The 19,504-nt window shown below is 54.1% G+C and overlaps 1 protein-coding gene across 2 annotated transcripts in view; it reads left to right on the top strand.

Moving 5' to 3' along the window:
- The first annotated feature begins 398 nt into the window (after positions 1 to 398).
- Ppard (peroxisome proliferator activated receptor delta) overlaps positions 399 to 19,504 on the top strand; it is a 71,484-nt gene continuing 52,378 nt past the window's right edge. Inside the window, exons 1-2 of one of the 2 annotated variants that reach the window (XM_036168195.1) lie at positions 399 to 523; positions 4,731 to 4,808. The gene's annotated coding sequence lies outside the window, so the exon portion shown is untranslated. Of the gene's footprint in view, positions 524 to 4,730; positions 4,815 to 19,504 lie in introns of both variants that reach the window. The other variant, XM_036168194.1, reaches the window with a different exon arrangement.

Genomic DNA, 19,504 nt, shown 5'->3' with positions numbered 1-19,504 from the left:
CTACTCCTTGCCCCGCCGCCTTTAGCTTTGCTTCTTTCAAGCCACACAAGTCTGTGCCTCGTTTCTCCTCAGGAAGAGCGAGGAGGTTGTACCAGATGACTTCCACCTTTTTTCCTCGCTTTGAATTTCCTTTTGTAAGACTGGCAGGACTCGTTTTTTTTTTTTTTAACCTACCCTAGCTTCTCCCTAGAGCCTTCCTGAGCTGCTGCTCCCACATCGGACTCCAGAGGGCGCTGCCGACGCACCAGGGGGCAGCAGTGCGGTGGGCGGAGCGATGGCTCCGGCGGCGCGGCGATTGGTTGCTGCCCTGGGAGAAGAGGGCGTGACGAGTGCCTGGCGGGGGGGCGGGAGCGAGCGGCGCGCTGACGTCAGCGGGCCGGGGGGGGGGCCGGGGCTCGGAGCGTGTGACGCCGCAGGCCGCGGCGGAGCCGGGGATTAATGGGAAAAGTTTTGGCAGGAGCTGGGGGATTCTGCGGAGCCTGCGTGACGGCTGCGGCGACAGCGCGGGAGGCGACCGGGACAGGTCCGTGCGGGTCGGGAGAGGCCAGCGCGGCCCGGGCCGAGGTGGACGGTGGGGTCGGGGCTCCCGAGGCTGCGTTCCGCGGGGCTGCGGCTCTTCCACGCTCGGCCTGTGCGCTGAGGCGCCACCACCGGGGTCCGCAGTACGGAGACCTCTGTGGCTGCTCCAAGCTGACATCCCTGCCTCCTCCTACCCTCCCTGACCCGCTCTGGGTTCCCGTGGCTTCATCTCCTCTCGATTCCACGAGAACCCCATCTTCACCTCCCTTCTGACCTCTTCCCGAGTGCCTCCCTGGTGCCCCGCTACCCAGCCCTCTTTGGAGATCCGCCTGCCTCCCTCGGCAGCCTCCCATCCTTGTCCTGTCGGTCGTTGCTCTCTGTCCCCATCCCCGTCCCCTGCTTCTCCGGTTGCCTGATCCCGCTCCATCTTCCCTAGGATGTTGTGTGCCCGTCCGGTTTATCCGAGCCTCTTCTGTCCTGGCTGCCCGCAGAGGCCCTGCTTTAGCACGGCTCTGATTTCTTTGGGAGCGGTCCCGTCCCTTTTACCTCTTGTCACCCGACCGCTGCGTTTCGAGGTTCTTTGCCTCCGCTTGGGGTGAACCCAGAGGTGCACGATAGGCTTCCGTTTTGCCCTCGGTTGAGATGGGAGGGCGGCAGAATGGGGTGTTGACCATTCTTGACCAGGTTTGTTCGAGTGGGAGGGTTTTACTGGGTGTTGTACTGAGAGGGATGCCCAGTTGTGAGGCCCTTCGAATCTCAGCTTTACAATACTTCCCCTTTATGGGTCTGTTGACTTCCAGGAACCCTTGGGGAGAGATAGCTCTGAGTTGGACGGGTGCCAGCGGTAGCGGGAGGCTTCATGTAACTCTTTTCCCCTTCCAGGAAATAGGATTCATTTGGGATATTATGAAGCCCATTTAAACCATGGTACTTACAGCTATCTGTCCTCACTCCTCCCTTCCACGCACTGCCCTATCCCAGAGAGCTAAGAGAAGTCTCCAGAAGCCATGCCCAGGGATGACTTTGGTCTTCAACTTGGGTTTTCTTCCCTGTACAGGCTCTAAAAAGCTTTGTTGTTGTTGTTGTTGTTTAAAAGTTACATTTATTTATTTATGTGGGGTGTGGATATGGAGTGAGGTGTAGGTGTGTGTAGGTCAGAGGACAAGTTACTGGAGTTGGGAGTTGGTTGTCTCATTTTATTGTGTGAGCCCTGGAAATAGACTTGGGACATCAAGGCTTGGTGGCAAGCACCTTTACCTGCTGAGACACTTCACCAGCCCCAGAATACATTTCTTTCTCCCTGTTTTTTAATGGAGTATGGGCCTGCTAGCCCTGGGCCTGTTGGGTATCTGTGCCCTTTAGTCATGATGCCTTGACTAAAGGCCACTGGATTTCTGTCCTCTGGCTCTCACTGATGGAATGAGCCTTACCTGTTGGTCATTGGACATGGTCTCTCGGTACCTTTTCTTCTTCCTTTTCCTGGACAGCTTCATTTCCTGTGGCTGGGAGAGGCAGCTGACGTTGTTCCTTTTGCTCAGGTGTGGTCTGGGGTATTGCCTTGGTATCTGCCTGGGCAGGCTACAGGATTGCACCAGTGAGGCCTTGCAAGGAACTTGAGCTGTCTGCTTCCAGGCACATGGATCCTTGTCTCGGGTGTGTCTGGGCTTGGGCCCCTTTATTTAGTCCTGGACCCCTGGAGACATCCTCAGGAAAGAATGTATACCCTGTTTTTACCCCACCTGATCTTGGCAGACCCTGGAAGTGTGACTCACTCCCATATTAGAAGCCGGAGCCCTTACGCTGGTACCATGTCTCTCGCTTCCTCTTGTGAGGGTTGCACTCTGTCTTTGAGCCAGAATTGGCCACAGAACAGGCAGCCTTCTGGAGCCACAGCAGGGAGCCAACAGAACCAGCCCAACCAGACCTTACAGTTTTGTAATCTCGGTGTACACTGACCCTTTTCCATGAAAGCAGTAGGTGCGATTGTGGCTGGTCTGTGGTTGGCCCATCTCCTCTCCACAGGTCCCCAAGCCCCTCTGTGCAGTGCCGGATTCAGAGGAGAGGAGTAGAGAGTGGGTTAGAGGAAATCTTTTCTTTCTATGAAAAATATCCATTAAGGTTTTATTTATTTTTGTATCTTTTACATCTATTTAATTATTTGTTTTCGTGTGAGTGTGTGGGACAAATTTTGGGAATCAGTTTTCTCTGTTGTATAGGTCCCAGGGATTGAACTCAGGTCATCAGGCTGGGTGGCAAGTACCTTTGCCCTCTGATTCACCCTCCCCCCCCCCCCTTTAAATTTGAGACAGTATTACTCTGTAACCCAGGCTGGCCTTGAGTTCACTTTGTAGCTCAGGTTAGCCTCCTAACTGGTGACCATCTTCCTGCTTCTGTCTTCTGAGTGTTGGTATTACTGGGATGCATCACCCCACCTGAGTCATTTTTGAGGGGTGCGGTTGAGTGCTTAGCAATGATTAGTCCAGTCTCTGGCTCCCCAGAGACTCTGCTTGACACTCTTGTGGTGCATATATCTGTGCACCACATCTGTACTTGGTGCTGTGTGCCCTCAGAGATCAGAAGAGGGTGTTGGAGCTGCTGGAACTGGAGTCACAGATGGTTGTGAACCACTATGTGGGTGCTGGGAATCTGGGTCTTCTGCAAAAGTAACAAGAGCTCTTAATCTCTGAGCCATCTCTCTAGCCCCCTACCTAACACCCTTGAGCAGTCTGCTGCTGCCCTGTCTTTGCTTAACCAACAATCACAGCGCTCTGTATTGAGGTGGTACATGGGAGCCTTGAGTACAGCACAGGGCCAGTCCAGGAAGAGCCTCGTAAGTGCTAGCAGCGCTGGCCAGATAGCCTCCTGGGGTGCATCCTTTCTGCAGCCTTCAAGGGAATAGTTGTTTTCCATTGGGGGATTTTTGCACATTGTGGGTCAATGCCTGTTTTCAAGGTGCAGGCGGACAGGCCCTTGCCAGTGGCATCTCCTGTCACCTCCATTGTTTACTGGACACCCCCCCTCCCCCAACTCTGTTTGGAAACTTTTCTTCTTGCTTTTTCTCCGCTGTACTCTGGGGTATGCTTCAGGCCACCCAGGAAAAGCAGCCCCCAATCCTCCTCCCGGCCCCACCTACAGTCCCTCACTCTCTTTCCCAAAGGCCTGGTAGGATAGTCAGTGTGGAGACTAGCCTGGGAAACTGATAGGCCTTGATTTTGGATAGAACACAGCTGCCTGGCTGCTGTGCATGCTGTCACCCGGGCTTGAGCCTGGCATGTCCTGGTACAGTGAGGCTCATCTCTTCAGGAGGTGTTAGACCCGGCTTCAATCAGCTTCTGCTGAGTCCTATCCTGAAGCCCACCTTCACAGGGTGCTGCTCTCTGCATGTTTGCGGTGTGCGTGTGTGTGTGTGTGTGTGTGTGTGTGTGTGTGTGTGTGTGTGTACGTACTCTAATGCCTCACGGGGAACCAGCAGTGCCAGGGCTAGCCCCATGGTACTGTCCACATTAGGAACATTCCTCCCTGCCCAGCACTCACACAGGCTGGCATGTCCTGCCAGGCTCTGGCTTGTATTATGTCCGAAGCCCTGTGCCCAATGCCCTTGTCTGTGCTGTGCCGTCCCAGATTGCCCTGTGGCTGTTTCTTGGAGATGGTTGGATGTCGCCGAGCATGTTTGCGTGCCATTAGAGCCAGGGGAGGAGAGGCTTGCCGTGGCAGCGGGATTCCGGGGTGTCGGAGGAGAGCTGGGTACTTAGCTGGAGCCTGGCAAGGAAACAGGCCTTCAGCATCAGGTTTCAGGCATGTGGGTCTTTTCCCATGGCCTGCATAACTTGGGGCTGGTGACTGGGGCATGACTTCAGTCTCTCTGTGTTCCCCTGAGGAATCTCGTGTGACTCAGGGCCTCTCCTTTTATGAGCTGGTGGGGTGTTGGGCACTACCTCTTTTTACCTTGGCAGCTCCTTCCGCCCCACCCAGGTAAGATCAGCAGAGCTGGTGTCTGCTTGCTTGGAAGTGCAGACTCCTTCCAGGATTGGGAAATATTTGCTGACTCAAGCTTAGCTCAACAGCCTCCCAGGGTGTGTGTGTGTGTGTGTGTGTGTGTGTGTGGTCACATGGGACCACTGGTTTTTGACTCCCAGTGTTCCGTTTCCTAACGCTTTTTTTGGACCCTGGCACCACGCAGTTATGGACCACAGTTCCTTTCTGTCTTGCAGCGCTGTGCAGCGGTGTGGGTATGCGCGTGGTACTCACTCAGTGGCTCCTGCTCACCGACAGATGAAGACGAACCCACGGTAAAGGTAAAACCCACTTCACCGACTCGGGTGTCTGGCTGACAGCCACAGGCTCCACATAGGAGCTGGCCTTGCGGGATTCGGCAGGCCGAGTCCCTGAGCACGGGTGCCTATCACGGCATCTGCGCCATCGCTTAACGCGTAGCGGGCACTCCTTAAGGAGTCATCCGTTGCGTGTGTCATGTGTACGTCTTTCAGGAGTGTGGAGTGTGGCACCTTTATACCCACTGAAAAATAAACTCCACAAAAACAGGGACCTACTCTTGCTCCTCTTGCGTCTCGGGGACTCCGTGCTACAGAGGGTAGCCAGTGTTTGTTGTGTGACTAAATGAACACCCTTTCTTCTCTGCCATGTGGGCACAATGGGTCACCAAGATGTCAGTCATCATTTTCTTCCACTTATACCATAGATGTGTTGCTGTTTGGTTTCTTGGAGACAGAGCCCAGATTTGTAGCCAGTCTGGTCTAGAACTCCAGATCACCTTGCTTCTCTTTCCCAAGTGCTAGAACTGGGGGGGGGGGTGTGCCACCACATCTGCTCAGGGACCTGATGGAGATGTTTAATCCCTGCCCCCAGGCCTATGGGGCAGAAATAGGGGCTCTTCCTTCCCTGCTGGGTGTCTGAACCCTCAGCAGAGTCTAACAATGCTTTGGGCTTCCCATGCTGTTTCTCTGTTCTCAGGATGCCTGGCAGGTTCTAGGAACTCTCAGAAGGGGCACACCAGGGAGTTTGATGGTCATTGTCTTGACTGTTCGGCAGGCTGGGTCATGGTGGGTCCCTGCTGAGGGCTGGGGGAAACCTGGCTCTGTTTTCATCTCCGATGTGCAGTGGAGCCAGGAGCTGTTTGTGGCCTTCACTTCCCTTTCTCTGCCTTTTACACCCGGCGGATTTCCCTGTTGCCAAGCAGGGTGACCAGCCTGGGGCTGTGTGTCTGTCATAGGGCGCAGGTTGTTTGTGGATCCTCCTGGAAGGTCTGGGGCAAGAGCCCCTGCAGTTCTCAGACCCACATCCAGAGGAAGAAGGGGGTAGAGGCTTCTGAAGGTCCCAAATAGGATGAGGAGGAAGTCTTCCAGGCTGGGAGGGCTGCTGAGCTGCACTGATTTCTGTCACGTGAGCAGCAACAATGGCCGCAGTTCAGCCTGAGCCGTGTCTCCTCCCACGGAGGCTCAGCTTGAGCTCCATCTCAGTTTTCTGTACAGATCTCAAGAGTCTGTGGCTGTGGCCTCTTAAGCCTTCCTAGCACTTCCTTGGGCCGGGGCTGTGACAGGTGCTTCAGACACAGTCTTCGGCTGCCACCCCACTTCCAGGTGTGAGGAGCCCGGCTGAGGGGAGAAGACAAGCGTAGGATACATTTTAGGGAGCTGGCAGGTGCCAGAGTGTGATTGGTCAGTAGGTTTATCTTTAGATGGCATCCCGAGGGCCAAACCGCTGGGCTTTGAAATCACCATGCAAAGTACTAGTTTTCAAACTTTTGACCTCAGCACACACACCCCACCCCCCTACACACACACACCTCTTTTTTGACCCTCTGTAGACCAGGCTGGCCTCAAACTCACAGAGATCTCTCTGCCTCTGCCTCTGCCTCCAGGGTGCTGGGATTAAAGGTGTGTGCCACAACATCCAGCGACCTTTGTTTTAAAATTGTATGTGTGTGTGTGTGTATTTAGTCTTGTGCACATGGGCACACCGTGTGTGTGTGTGTGTGTGTGTGTGTGTGTGTGTGTGTGTGTGTGTGTATTTAGTCTTGTGCACATGGGCACACCGTGTGTGTGTGTGTGTGTGTGTGTGTGTGTGTGTGGAAGTCGGAGGACATTGGCTGCTCATAGCATAAAGGCTGGGCTCTGAGCACAGACATCCCAGAGCAAGAGCCCTGAAGGGATGGTAGGCCTTGTTATGACCGGCCGGCTCTCATCTGATGACCGGCTCTCATCCTTCTGTTCTTTTGGTCACAGGACCAATTGAGACCAAAGGAAGGATGACACCAAGGTGTATCTAGGAGAGACATGGAGAGGGAGAGGTCACCTGGCCTGCACACAAGTCACTTCCAGAAGGAAAGTACTTTCTCAATCATTTCCGTTCTGGAACAGACCTGTTAAGAATTCACTGGTAGGTTCATTGAGGACTCTGAGTCACGGGTTAGGTGTTTCCATCGTGTGTGGGCAGTGGGGAAGCACTGATAGTTTTGGAGAAGGAGTACTAATATTGCAGAAGGTGGCTAGAACAGAGGAAGAATGGAGATGGAGGATGGGAGGACCAGGGGTCTCAGTGGAGGAGGGAGGTCCCTCCTCGATTTCATCTTTGTCCCTGTGGGTCCGGTGGCCTGCACTGGCTTTGATCTATGCACCAGTCATAGTAGTGCCCAGGGTGTGAGAGGGGGATCTCCAGCCCCACTCAGGGTTATTGATGCATGGGAGAAATTAATTAAGGGTTTATACATGTCAGAAGGCAGCTACATTTAACCTTTATTGTCAAGGCTAAGGCATATAAAAAGCTAAGCATTTTATTTAAAAACAAAAAACAAAAACTGAAAAACCAGGCAGACGAAATAAATGTTAACACCAGTAATTGTTTCAAGTGTACTTAAGTTTCAGGACCATTAAGAGGCAGGATGGGGGCTAGAGGTGGCTCAGTGGTTAAGAACACTTGTTCTTCCTGGGTTCTGCCCTGGAACCCACATGGTAGCTCACAACTGTTTGTAACTGTGCATGACTCCGGTGATCCAGTGTCTCACCTTTGAGGGCCCCAGGCGTGGAAGTGCCACCGAGGCATAAACAAAGGCAAAACACTTACAACATAGTCATAACATACACGAATCTTCAAGAATATTTTTAAAAAGCAGGGACAGTAGCCAGGCGTGGCTAAAATTTCCTTGAGAGATTGGGACACTCTTGCCGCAGTCCCACTGACTGACAACCAATGTGTGATTCCATCCGCACCGCTTTTATCAGGCTTACTTACTGAGTGTGGATGGTCTTAAAGCGGACGCAACAGGTCTGCACCCCGTGTGGATGGTGACTCCTTCATGGCTGTCCCCTCCCCGAGTCCTTCACCACCTGTGTCCTCTAGCTGTTACCAGAGACCTTGAGACCAGGGCAGCTAGAGCAGAATTGCACAGTGTGGCTGGGAGGGGTGTCTGAGTACTCAGGTGAGGGTCCCACGACCCTCCCCCTCCCCCCTCTCTCCTCCCTGCTCCCAAGAGGGAACTTGACAAGCCCAGCTGGTGGTAGCAGTGTGGGCTGGAGGTCAGTCCTGTGTGGGACAGGCATGGGGGCACAGGCCTGCAACCCAGGTACATGGGGGGTGCAGGCAGGGGGGTCACAGCTTCAGGGAGTTTGACGCTGGCCTGGGCTGCATGGGACCAAGCCTCAAAAACAAAAGGAAGGAGTGAGAAGAGGCAAGAGGGAAGCCATGTTGGGCAGTGACAGTGAGGGTCAAGGGTCAGAAAAGCAGACTACAGAAGGGACTGAAGGACAGGCTCTCCTGGGCTTCGCCCCCACGTCAGCAGCCCTGTTCCGAGCCTGTCCTTTGTCTGAAGAGGCCTGTGTGGGTTTGGTGCAGGCTGACAGAGAGCTGCTCTTAGCGCCGTGTTAGCCATGCCTCACGGTTTAGTGTCCTCGGCCTTCATCAGCTTCTCTGTGAGGACTGGAAGGAACCACAGCCCCCGCGTGTCCCCTTCTGTGAGCTGGGTTCTGAATGTTGAGGGAGGGACTTCCTGAGGCAGCTCTCTCCCTGTTCAGGAGCTGACTTTTGAAGGAGTCTTCACCAGCTGTCACATGGCCTTGGGGCCAGGGCAGCACACAACAGTACCCTCTCGCGTTCTTACCCCATCATCTTCCGTACCTCGCGTCAGCCCAGCCTGGAGGGTCGTATCTCAGCAGCTCTCCTGGGACCGTTACTGAGTTCTTTACAGCTTATCTGGATGCAGCTTGGAAAGCTACTGCCCTTGGAGGGCACCACACGGCGTCAGAGGAGCTGCCTGGCACTGAACTCTCTCCTCTGTCCGTATGCTAATGGGTGTTCTGTATGAGACTGCCACGGCTTTCCTGTATGATCCTTGGCACAGCCTTGGCACTTCCTGTGTCCAGGAGTCCGTGACCTTTGAGGCTCAGAGAACTTGGCCTCCTCACAACAGCTGCACAGGCCAACCTTTCCACTGGCAGCGTAGCTGACTAGGCCTCTCACCTCACAAACTCTATCCTGGAATTTTCTGGAACCCAGAACTCCACACATCTCCATTTCCAAACAAGTGAACTTTGCTTTTCCCTGAATGCCTAAACTAAAGCATTTCTGGGCTTGTGACTAATTATTTTCTCCTCTGCCTCTGCTTCAACATTCTTGAGTACAGGCTGGTTCCTCAGCCTTCTGGGTGTATTGGGAAGTAAGTGATCTTCTGTGTGTGTGTGTTGACAGGTGTGGGGGGTGTTGGGGGGGGTCAGCAATACCTACCTGGTCCTGTCCACCAGAGGCCGGTGACACCCCCCCTCCCCAGCTGTGGAAACCCACGAAGGTCTCCAGACCTCGCCAAGTGCACCCTTAGAGCCACAATCAGCCTATTCAGTGTCTCTGGCCAGCTGGGCACACTGGGTAAGGAGGGCAGATGGTCCTTGTGTGTGACTTGTCACCTCACCAGGTGCTGGGTGGCTTTGGGAAGGCGGGAATGGTTTACAAAGAGTAACGTGCCCCAGTGATGGCCACACAGCAGAGGTCAATGTCCAAGACACACAGCTGTCTCCAGGCCACAGGTCTCTGGCTGTGCCTTTCCAAACCGTTTAGTGTCTGCAGAAGCCACATTCCTGGGACAGTTGGTGACATTTGTTGTGACATTGCCATGCACTGACCCATCTCTTCATGGGTGTCTTCATGGCCAAGGATCTGGGCACCCTGACCTCTCTAAGCCCTCTACCCTAGATCCGCTTGCCTCTGCCTCCCCAGTGCTGGGATTAAAGGCCTGTGCCACCTCAGGTTTCTCAGGATGCCACCCACCCTGCAGAGCAGTCTTCAGGAGCCCTTGGGGAGGTGGGAGGAAACCCCTTTCCTTCCATAGAAGTCCCGCAAGGCCGAGGTGTTCAGGCTCCCACGGCTCCTCCCGCCACCCACCTTCATAGTAAGCTGGTGGAGGTGGAGCCAGAGGAAGCCATCGGGGTCAACCAGGTTCCCAGGCTGGACAGGGACCTGTATCCCTTAAGTGTCCTTGGGTTGTTTCGGTCGTTGTGAGCTGAATAATGTCCCCCAAAGACATCAAGGCCATAAACCCCTAAACCTGCTGCTACTGTTGGGCAGTCATGTGGAGTTTTCGGGTGTGACTGAGCCAGAGCTCTTTTCAAGACAGGGATTCTCTGTGTAGCCCTGGCTGTCCTGGAACTCGCTCTGTAGACCAGGCTGGCCTCAAACTCAGAGATCCTCCTGCCTCTGCCTTCCGAGTGCTGGGATTAAAGGCATGCGCCACCACCGCCGGGTTTAAGCTAGGACTCTTGGGCTGGAGAGATTATTCAGTATTCCTGATGGGTTCTCCAGGCCACCGGAAGCAGAGAGATTCGGCGCAGGACAGACGTGTGACCTCTGCAAGACGCTATACTTCTGGCATTGAAGCAGAAGATGAGGCCAGGAAATGTGAGGAATGCAGTTCTGCATCTGGGAACAGCAATGGAAAGGGTTCTCCAAGGGCCTTCAGGGAAGTGTGGCCTTGCCAGCACTGGCTCTGGTCCAGGGAAACCGGTTTTGGCCTCCTGACCTCCCGGTCTCCAGAGCTGCGTGTGGTTCTCTCTGCTGCCTCCTTTCTTCTCTGTAGAACATTTGCTGCTTTGTCTCCAGGAGCATCACCGGGAGCCCATGACTGGAGAAATAGGTGGCCTTCCCTCTTCCCAGGTAGTGAGGGCGCTTCCCCCTTCAGTGTTGGTGTGGGGTGTGTGCCTAAAGTGGGGTCCCAGCTCAAAGCAGGCAGGCCTGGGTTCCTGGAGTCTTCATCTCCCTCCGTTAGAGGCCTGGAAGGTAGATTAGGCCCAAGAAAGGCCCCCTCTTCCCCCTCTCCCCCCCTCTTCCCCCTCTCCCCCTCTCCTCCCCCCTCTCCCCCCTTCCCCTTCCCCCCTCCCCTCCCCCTCCCTCTCCCTCTCCCCCCTCTCTTCCCCCTCTCCTCCTCCCCCCTCTCCCCCCTCTCTTCCCCCTCTCCCCCTCCCCCCTCTCCCCCCTCCCCCCCTCTTTCCACTCTTCCACAGATACGCACCTCAGATACTGTCTCAGCCCTGGTCCTTCCCTCCTGGCCGGAGAGTTGAATTCCCTGAGCCTGGTAGCCAGGGTGGCTGTCACCTTGAACAGCTATGAACCCCCTCTCAGCCTCAGTGGTGGCCCCATTTTCATGCCTGGCCTTCTTCCCTTCTCCAGAAGTAAATGGAACCTCCCACCCACACCTGTAGTGGCCTCCTTCCTGCTTCTGGTCCTTGGGTGTCTAAGACTCAGACCCCACACGTCAAAGGTGCCTAAGCTGAAAAGTCACCCTCCCCCCGGATGGTGACCACCACCTCTACTTCCCTGGCCACCTCCAAAATGCCAGTATATCACTAGTTCATAGTAGCTCCCACTGTCATCTGGGGGCAGGGTCCAGGTTGTCTCCATGCATTAAAGCCTCCTGCCTGCCCTGACCTTGTATTTCGAGGTAACGATCCCAAATTGATTCTTATGAGAAAATATAAGTCTTCAGTAGCAGGGAAGAGAGCATGATGGCTTACCAGTGGCAAGGTCCTGGGTTGGTCTGCCTCTGGGTGGGAATACTGGGGAAGGAGGTATCAGGTAGGGTTTATGGGGGAAACCACTGATAACCAGTAAATTTATCAATAACAATTTTTATTTGAGTCAGAGTTTCTCTGTGCAGCCCTGGCTGTCCTGGGACTCAGTAGACCAGGCTGGCCTCGAACTCAGAGATCCACCTGCCCCTGCCTCCTTAATGCTGGGATTAAAGTTGCCCAGCACCAATAACTATTATTGTTCAAATGAAAGTCACTAAGTGAATAAATCAGTGGCTGGAGGGGTGTCATTCCTGAGCTAAGCATATTTGTAGCATGTGGTATGACTTGCTCCATCACGGTGCTGTGGGCAGCTGTAGGCAGTGTGCTCCGCTGTTGGACCCTGCCGGTGTCTGTGCGCCCAAGCCAGGGCTCAGCTGTCTCCTGCAAGCATGGAGTAGCGTTGTCAACCTGACCCCACCTCTGTGGGGGCCACTCATTTCTTTATTTACTTCAGTTGAAAAAGTTAGTGATTGATGGATGGATTGTATGTGTGTGTGTGTGTGTGTGTGTGTGTGTGTGTACACACATGTAGAGCATGTGTGTAGAGATCAGAGGATATGTTGGGGGAGTTGGTTCTTTCCTCCCATCACGTGGGACTGGGGGCTCAAACTCAGGCTGTCAAGGTTGGTGGCCATCTTGTCAGTCAGCCATCTTTTCTTTGGCAGTCCTGTATGCCCCGCCCCCGGGAGGTGTGGTCCCCCGGGCGGGTCCCCTAGAGCAGTAGCTTGCACTTACCTTCCTCTCCACCTCCTCCTTCTGTGCGATGCAATTGCTCTGTCTGATGTGCTCCAGGAGTTGATGATCCGCAGCACAGTCGGCCCTCAGCCCTGGGGGAGGGGGTTCACTGTTAGTGACAGCTCCCCAGAAACCAGCTCCTTGATGGAACCGTCCAGTGCCTCCCCACAGAGCTGGTCAGGTAGGAGATGGTTACATGTCACCCAGTGTGGCCACTTCCCACAGAGTGGCCCCCTATGGAGTACTCAAAGGGAACAGTGTAATGAGCCTTCTTCTGTCCCGCCGGCCAGCTCCCAAACAAGGACATGGAGACTTTTTATTAATTATGAAAGCTCAGCCTGTAGCTTAGGCTTGTTCCTAACTAGCTCATATAACTTAATTTAATATAAATTAATTTGTATTAATCTATGTTCTAGTGTGGCGTTACCTCTCTTCCATCTTACACCTCCTATCTCTGGCTGCTTTGCCTCTCCTCCTCCCAGAGTCCTCTCTGTGCTTGGAAGTCGTGCCTACACCTCCTGCCTAACTATTGGCCATTTAGCTCTTTATTAAACCAATCAGAAGGCACCCTGGCCAAGACGCCTCTTCACAGTGTACAAAAGGGTATCCCACAACAGAAGGACATTTAAGCCAAGGGCTCACTTGCCTTTCCCTGCTTGAGCTCAGTGAAGACAGACTGCTTTGGCAAGGCTTTCCCAGCGCCCCACCACCACCACCTTGGCGCCTTCCTCCCTTTTGGGTCTGAGTGAAGCTCCCTGCTCCCGCCTCTGGCTGGCACCTGCCACGGTGCATAATGGTGGATTTCTCTATTAGATGGTGACTTCAGGCATCACCTTGTTTTGAGTCCCCAGAGCTGTTGGTGACTGCTGTAGCTGGGTGGTGAGCACCTGTCCATGGTGAGCTGATGACTCGGTGCCACTTACATACCTCACCTGTTTGATTGCATCTGCCTGGGAATGAGTGTGTGTGTTGTGTATGAGCGTGCATGTGTGAGTTCACATGCGTGTTCATGCGTGTGCATGTGTCATTCTTTCATAGATGATACGATGCTGGATATCACTGATTCTTAATGCACCAGATGATGAAAGCCAGTGAATGTTCCTTAGGAGCCATGGATAGCCGAACCTGATTGGTCCAGTTGGAAATCACCTGCTGCACTCACTAGACTGGCTTTGGATTCAGAGAACAGTGGTCCCTTGTAGGTCAGTAAGCAGCAGCCTTTTGGCAGGCCTCCTGTAGGGTCTCATTCCAGGTCAGCAGGCAGAGGAGGCCCAGGGACCTACTCCAACACGGCCCTGGAGAAACACAAGTAACGGTCCAGCCAGACTGGGCGAGCCTTGTGGGGCGTGGGGGCAGGACTCAGTCTCTGCTCTAAGTGATAAGGGGAGAGAAGCAAAGATGGCCAAGATGTCTACATCCGGAGAGATGAGAGGGAAGGGCCATCGCCTTCAACAGAGTCTCCCTTGGGCCAGTCATCACCCACAGACACGTTCCACACCCTCTCACACATGCGTGCACACACACACACACACACATACACACACACACACACACACACACATCTGTTGATAGTTTTACAGATGAGGTCTGAGATGGGGGAGGCAGAGCATCTGTGTTCTTAGTTCCGTGACTGCCTGTCCCAACAGTGTGTCCTCAGCCAGGCTCCTGAGGTGTGTGGCTACTGTGCTACATCTCAGGCTTGTGAGCAGAGGCCGGAAGCAGCCTTGGCCCTGGGACCCGTCCTGCTCCAAGACATGGACCGTCCCTAGAGTCGCAGCCTGACTCTTCACCCAAGCCACAGTATCCCATTTTCTTCTTCCTTGACCCTCATGTGCACCCCGGCTTACCGTGTGGAGTCAGTTCTCAGCTTCCACCTTGTGGAACCCGGGGATCTAATTTGGGAGGTCAGGCTTAGTTGCACATGCCCATCCCTCCAGTTTGTTTTAAGCACCCTTTCCTATTTCTTCTAAACCTTTTAAAGTTCTTCTTATTTCCTGGGGCAGGGGGCTCCTGCTCCAGCGCCCTTGTGGATGTCAGAGGGTATCTTTCAGGAGTGGGTCTTCTTCTACTGTGTGGATCCCGAGGATCCAACTCAGGTTGTCGGCTTGGTGGCAGGCGCCTTTACCTGCTGAGCCATCTCACCGCTCCACCTGGCTTAGTTCAGAGGCTCTTTCTGTTTCTGCTCCCATTTCTGGTCCAGAGTGGGATGCAGGTGTGGCGGGGACTCTGGCTGGTCTCTGGGAACTGTGCCCGCCTGTCAGCTGCAGACCCCAGGGGCCCTGCAGAGCTGGTGGCCGGAGGCTGGAGGGGCAGGTGAGACAAGCAGCATATGCTTGTGCTTTCTGTGGAATCTAAACGGGAGCGAGCTTTCCCTGGAGCGAGCAGGAAGCTACCAGTGGCCCTGTTACTCTCGCTCACTCCGAGAACTCTGAGGAAACACGAGGTTAGGAGCAGACGGCAGGAGCTAAGGTCCAGTCCTGGCCATTCTGAGTGGCCTTGGGCAGGTCACTGTGCCTTCTGTGGGGTGGCAGCTGCCCACCCTGTTCCCCGAGGGCTCCCTAGCTTAGTGGAAGGGCTGTCCATCACTGCAGTGCCCTGCAACTGCCCGTGAATCTGAGGACTGAACGGAACTTCAGCACTGCATCTCGCTGCAGCTGAGCAGTGACCTATGTGGTCAACCTGAGGCTGGGTCTGTGGAATTTGGGAGACTGTCGTTTTTAGGGTATAAAGTTGAGATAAATTTCTGTAGGTCTCTGCATGTTTACTTTAAAAACATTTTATGTCTTTAATCCTAGCACTGGGGAGGCAGAGGCAGGTAGATCTGTAAATTCAAGGCCGGCTCGGTCCTCATGTTGGGTTCCAGGACAGCCAGGGCTACACACAGAAACTGCCTCAAAACAAACACACAAAAACAATAACAACAAGGAAAAAGTAAAGGAGAAACACAAAGGAAGTCAGTTCCACTTCCAGTCACGCAGAAGCTGTAGTCTGTCTCGGCTTCCGGTCTTCTCAGATTGTGTGAGCCTGGTTATTCTGTTTATGTTTTATTAGCACGTGACAGTTATGTGTAATGATGGCTCCACTGGGCTTTTCATCCATTGTATGTGATGCGTCCTGAGCATATCCACTCCCGTTACCCGTTCTGGTCATCTCTCTCGCGGACCCCCTGCGTCTTCCCAAGCCTTACCCCTTTATACTAGCAGAGTTTTGTTTGCTTTAACGAAGCGGGGTCTTTATTGGGGCTGCTGACTGGGGTCCGGAAGGAAATGTCCTTCCTTCCTTCCCTCAGCAGCTCCTTGTTCTGCCAGATCCAGCTGTTAACGCTCAGTTTGGCCTGGCTAGCTTTGGGGTGGCAACCCCCACTGCCCACTGCAGTAACTTTTCCTGAGGAGAGAGGGACAGATGGCTGTCCCCTCTGGATGGTTGCTCCCACGTTCAACCCAGTGAACCAGTGAGTGACCCCCAAGAACTGTACTGCTGAGGAGGACCCCCACTCAGTGTGGGGGACCTCCACAGCTGCCCCATAGAGCTCCTGCTTCTGTAGGGTGCAGCTGGCAGGTGGGCAGAACACAGAAGGGGCTGAATCTCGGGGGAGGGCTAGTGACCCTCTCCATTCCCTCCTATGAGGGGACGCCACAGGGTTTCCTGGTTGTCAGCTTTTCGGGCTCAGACAGTAGCAGCCATGTTGTTACCCTTGGAGGCCAACCACCTATAGAGAGGCATTCCCTCTCTGTGGGGAGGAGGTTGGCCTAGGGGGGGCCTGAGATGAGCTATCAGGCTGTTCCTCACTGATGCTGCTTAAAGGTGGTGGCTGGCTCCCACCCTTTTATTTTTATTTTTTATTGTATTTATGTGTCTGTTTATTTATTTTTGGTTTTTCGAGACAGAGAACTCGCTCTGTAGACCAGGCTGGCCTCTACCGCAGAGATGGCCTGCCTATGCCTCTGGAGTGCTGGGATTAAAGGCGTGTGCCACCACCTGGCTTTTTTTTTTGGAGACCAAGTCTCACTGTGTGGCTGTGGCTGTCCCACAATCCTCTATGCAGACCAGGCTGGCCTGTAACTCCCAGAGATCTCCTACTCTCTGCTGCCTCTTAACCTTTATCTCAACTCATTTCTTCTCTCCATACAAATCTAGAAAAGTCATTTGGCCTGAAGATGGCCTCTCATAGCTTTGAGGGAGGAATCGGGGGCTCAGAAGAGGGGAGCATGAGATGGGAAGGTCGGGGCCTGGCTGGGGCGTAGGTGTGGAAGAACGATGGAACAGGACCTGGTCCCCGCTCCCTGTGAGGCACAGGGCACTGGGCAGCAGGTCGAGACAAGGACGAGACAAGGACGTTTGCAGGGACTTCTTGCTGAGACTCTGAGTAGGCTGACCAGGAAGAGGCCTGGAGAGCAGGGACCTCAGACAGGGAGACCCACTGCCGTGGGCCTCCTCTCTGTTCTGGGCCTCCTCTCTGTCCTGGGCCTCCTCTCTGTCCTGGGCCTCCTCTCTGTCCTGGGCCTCCTCTCTGTCCTGGGCCTCCTCTCTGTCCTGGGCCTCCTCTCTGTCCTGGGCCTCCTCTCTGTCCTGGGCCTCCTCTCTGTCCTGGGCCTCCTCTCTGTCCTGGGCCTCCTCTCTGTCCTGGGCCTCCTCTCTGTCCTGGGCCTCCTCTCTGTCCTGGGCCTCCTCTCTGTCCTGGGCCTCCTCTCTGTCCTGGGCCCCCATGGAGGCTCTCTCTTCATCTCTCTTTACTTTCTCCACCTGGCAGTGCCCAGGCCCGTGGTGTGATCAAGTCCAGGGCAGCAGCCGACACCTGTGTGGTAGCAGCTGCCTCGCTCCTCCTTGGCACCTTCCTGGGAAGTGGGCAGGGATCTGAGTGTAGTGAGGTGTGGGACAGTCAGCCCCTTAGACCCACAGCCCATGAAAAACTCGAAGCCAGGGAGAAAGCTGAGGATGGCATTTCCGGGGAGCAGCTCTGCCCACCGGATGAACGAGGTCTCCAGCAAGCAGCAGAGTATATGAAAACTGTGTCAGGTGGCCTGACAGGCCGTGGTGGCCTGTGCACAGTTTGGGCCAGGATTCCACTTAGCATCAGCTGTGCTCCTGTGAGCCTTCATACATGCCCCAGGCCCAGAGCAAGGGCTTCCTGTTCGTCCCCTGCAAGCCCGCGCTGTCCCTCTCCCTTCCTCCACTCCAGAGCTATAATTAAGTTCCCATGTGAAACCGTACCCTCAGCTGACACATAGTTGTGACCACGGCTCTGGTCATTGGGCAGCTCGTCTGGGGTGACTTCGGGGGCTGGCATCTTGGCTTCCAGATGGTCTCTGGCAGGTCTGGTAGGTGTTGTTCTGCCAGGAAAAGGTGGATCTGGTTTCGCCCAAGACTGGGCCAAAGGGGGGGAGGAGGAGGAGGGTAGATGGGCAGCTAGAAAGGGCAGGGGACAAAGATGGAGGCAACAAGCAGGCTCGCTTGCAGGGCTTGGGAGCACCCCACCACAGGGCACACTGTGGACTGTTTCATAGTCTTTTACTTATTTTGGTCCTGGGTCCCAGGTAGCCCAGGCTGGCCTACAAGTGACTGTAAGCGAGGGTGACCTTGAACTCCTGATCCTGCCCACTAGATCTCCCCAGTGCCTCCACCACACCCAGCCTATTCTGTTTACATTTTTTAGCAGTTAGAATTGAGAATTTTAGTATTTAGAATAACTTAAAACTCCACCGTCTAATTGCACAATATCTGCCTCACCCCCAAACAGACCCACACCTCTGAGCAGTTAGTCCCAGGCCCCCTCCCTCCCCCGCCCCAGCAGCCACTGGTCTCCCCCTCCCTCATAGGTCTCTATTCTGTGTGTTCATGTGAGAACTGTACAACATGTGACCACTTATGTCTGGCTTCTTTGGAAGAACTATGTGTACACGAGTGTGGCCACATGCGTGTGTGGAGGTCAGAGGTCAACTTTGCAGGCTCTGTCCTTCCACCTTGTTTGAGGCAGGTTCGTTTTGTCGCTGTCACACACTGTGTGCTCTGGGCTAGCTGGCCCATGAGCTTGCGGCTCGTTCTTCTGTGTCTGCCTCCCACCTGGCCGGGGTTCTGGGAGTACAGGACCCCACCACATCTGCCTTTTTACGCAGGTTCCAAGATGGGACTCAGGTCGTCAGGCTTACGATTGCTTTTGGCCACTGAGCCGTCTCCCTACATCATGTTTTCAGTTTACCCATGCTGTCCTACTATGTGTTGGTGCCCCCCCACCCCCGATGTTGTAACTCCTTATGAGGCTGAGGTTGACCTTCACCTTCAGATCTTACCTCTGCCTCCAGCGCTGGGTTTCTAGGTGTGCTCTGTGTAGCAGGCTTTGCTTTATATGGTGCTTGGAGCAAACCCAGGGCTTTGCACATGCAGAGCAAGCGCTCTACTAATGGAGCCACACTTCCCGCCCTGACATTATTCCTTTCTCATGGCCAACTAGCATTCATTCCCTGGCGTGTGTAAATCACATTTGTTTATCTGGTCATCCAGCAATGGACATTTCAGGTATTTCTCTCTCCTCATCCCCCTCTTCATTTTCTTCCTCCCCTCACTGGTGTGAGCATCCCTGTGTGGGCTTCTGTGTGGACATGTGTACCATACAATTTGCTGTCCTGATCATTCTAAAGTAACTTAAACTGTATTCACAGTTTCTGTTGTCATCCCCACCTTCCACCTCCAGAACTTTCGTAATTCCAAAAATGAAATCCTATACATTAGATATTAACTCCCACTTCCCCCTCCCAACCCCTTGTCTGCCCCAGAATCCACCCTTCTACCCTGTCTCTGTAATTCACTCACAGTGATGCACATGAATGGAATTATGAAATATTTCCTTCTCCTTCCTTCTCACCTCTATTATTATTACCTGTGTGTGTGTGTGTGTGTGTGTGTGTGTGTGTGTGTGTGTAGGTATGTGGACAAGAGTGCAGGTGCCCAAGAGGCTAGAGGAGTCAGATCCCCTGGAAGGTTGTGAGCCACCTGATGTGGGTGCTGGGAATTGAACTTGGGTTTTCTGGAAGAGCAGTACTTGCTATTAACTACTGACCCACCCCCACCCACCACCCACCCCCCGGCCCATCTATTCGATCCTCCTGTTTTGAAACAGGGTTGTGCTATGTACCCAGGTTGACCATGAGCTTTCACGCTCCTGCCTCTGCCTCCCGGTACTGAAA

The sequence above is a fragment of the Onychomys torridus genome, chromosome 18 (genome assembly GCF_903995425.1).
Source record: "Onychomys torridus chromosome 18, mOncTor1.1, whole genome shotgun sequence".
NCBI classification, from domain to species: Eukaryota; Metazoa; Chordata; class Mammalia; order Rodentia; family Cricetidae; genus Onychomys; species Onychomys torridus.
This window is presented reverse-complemented; position numbering and strand designations above follow the sequence as displayed.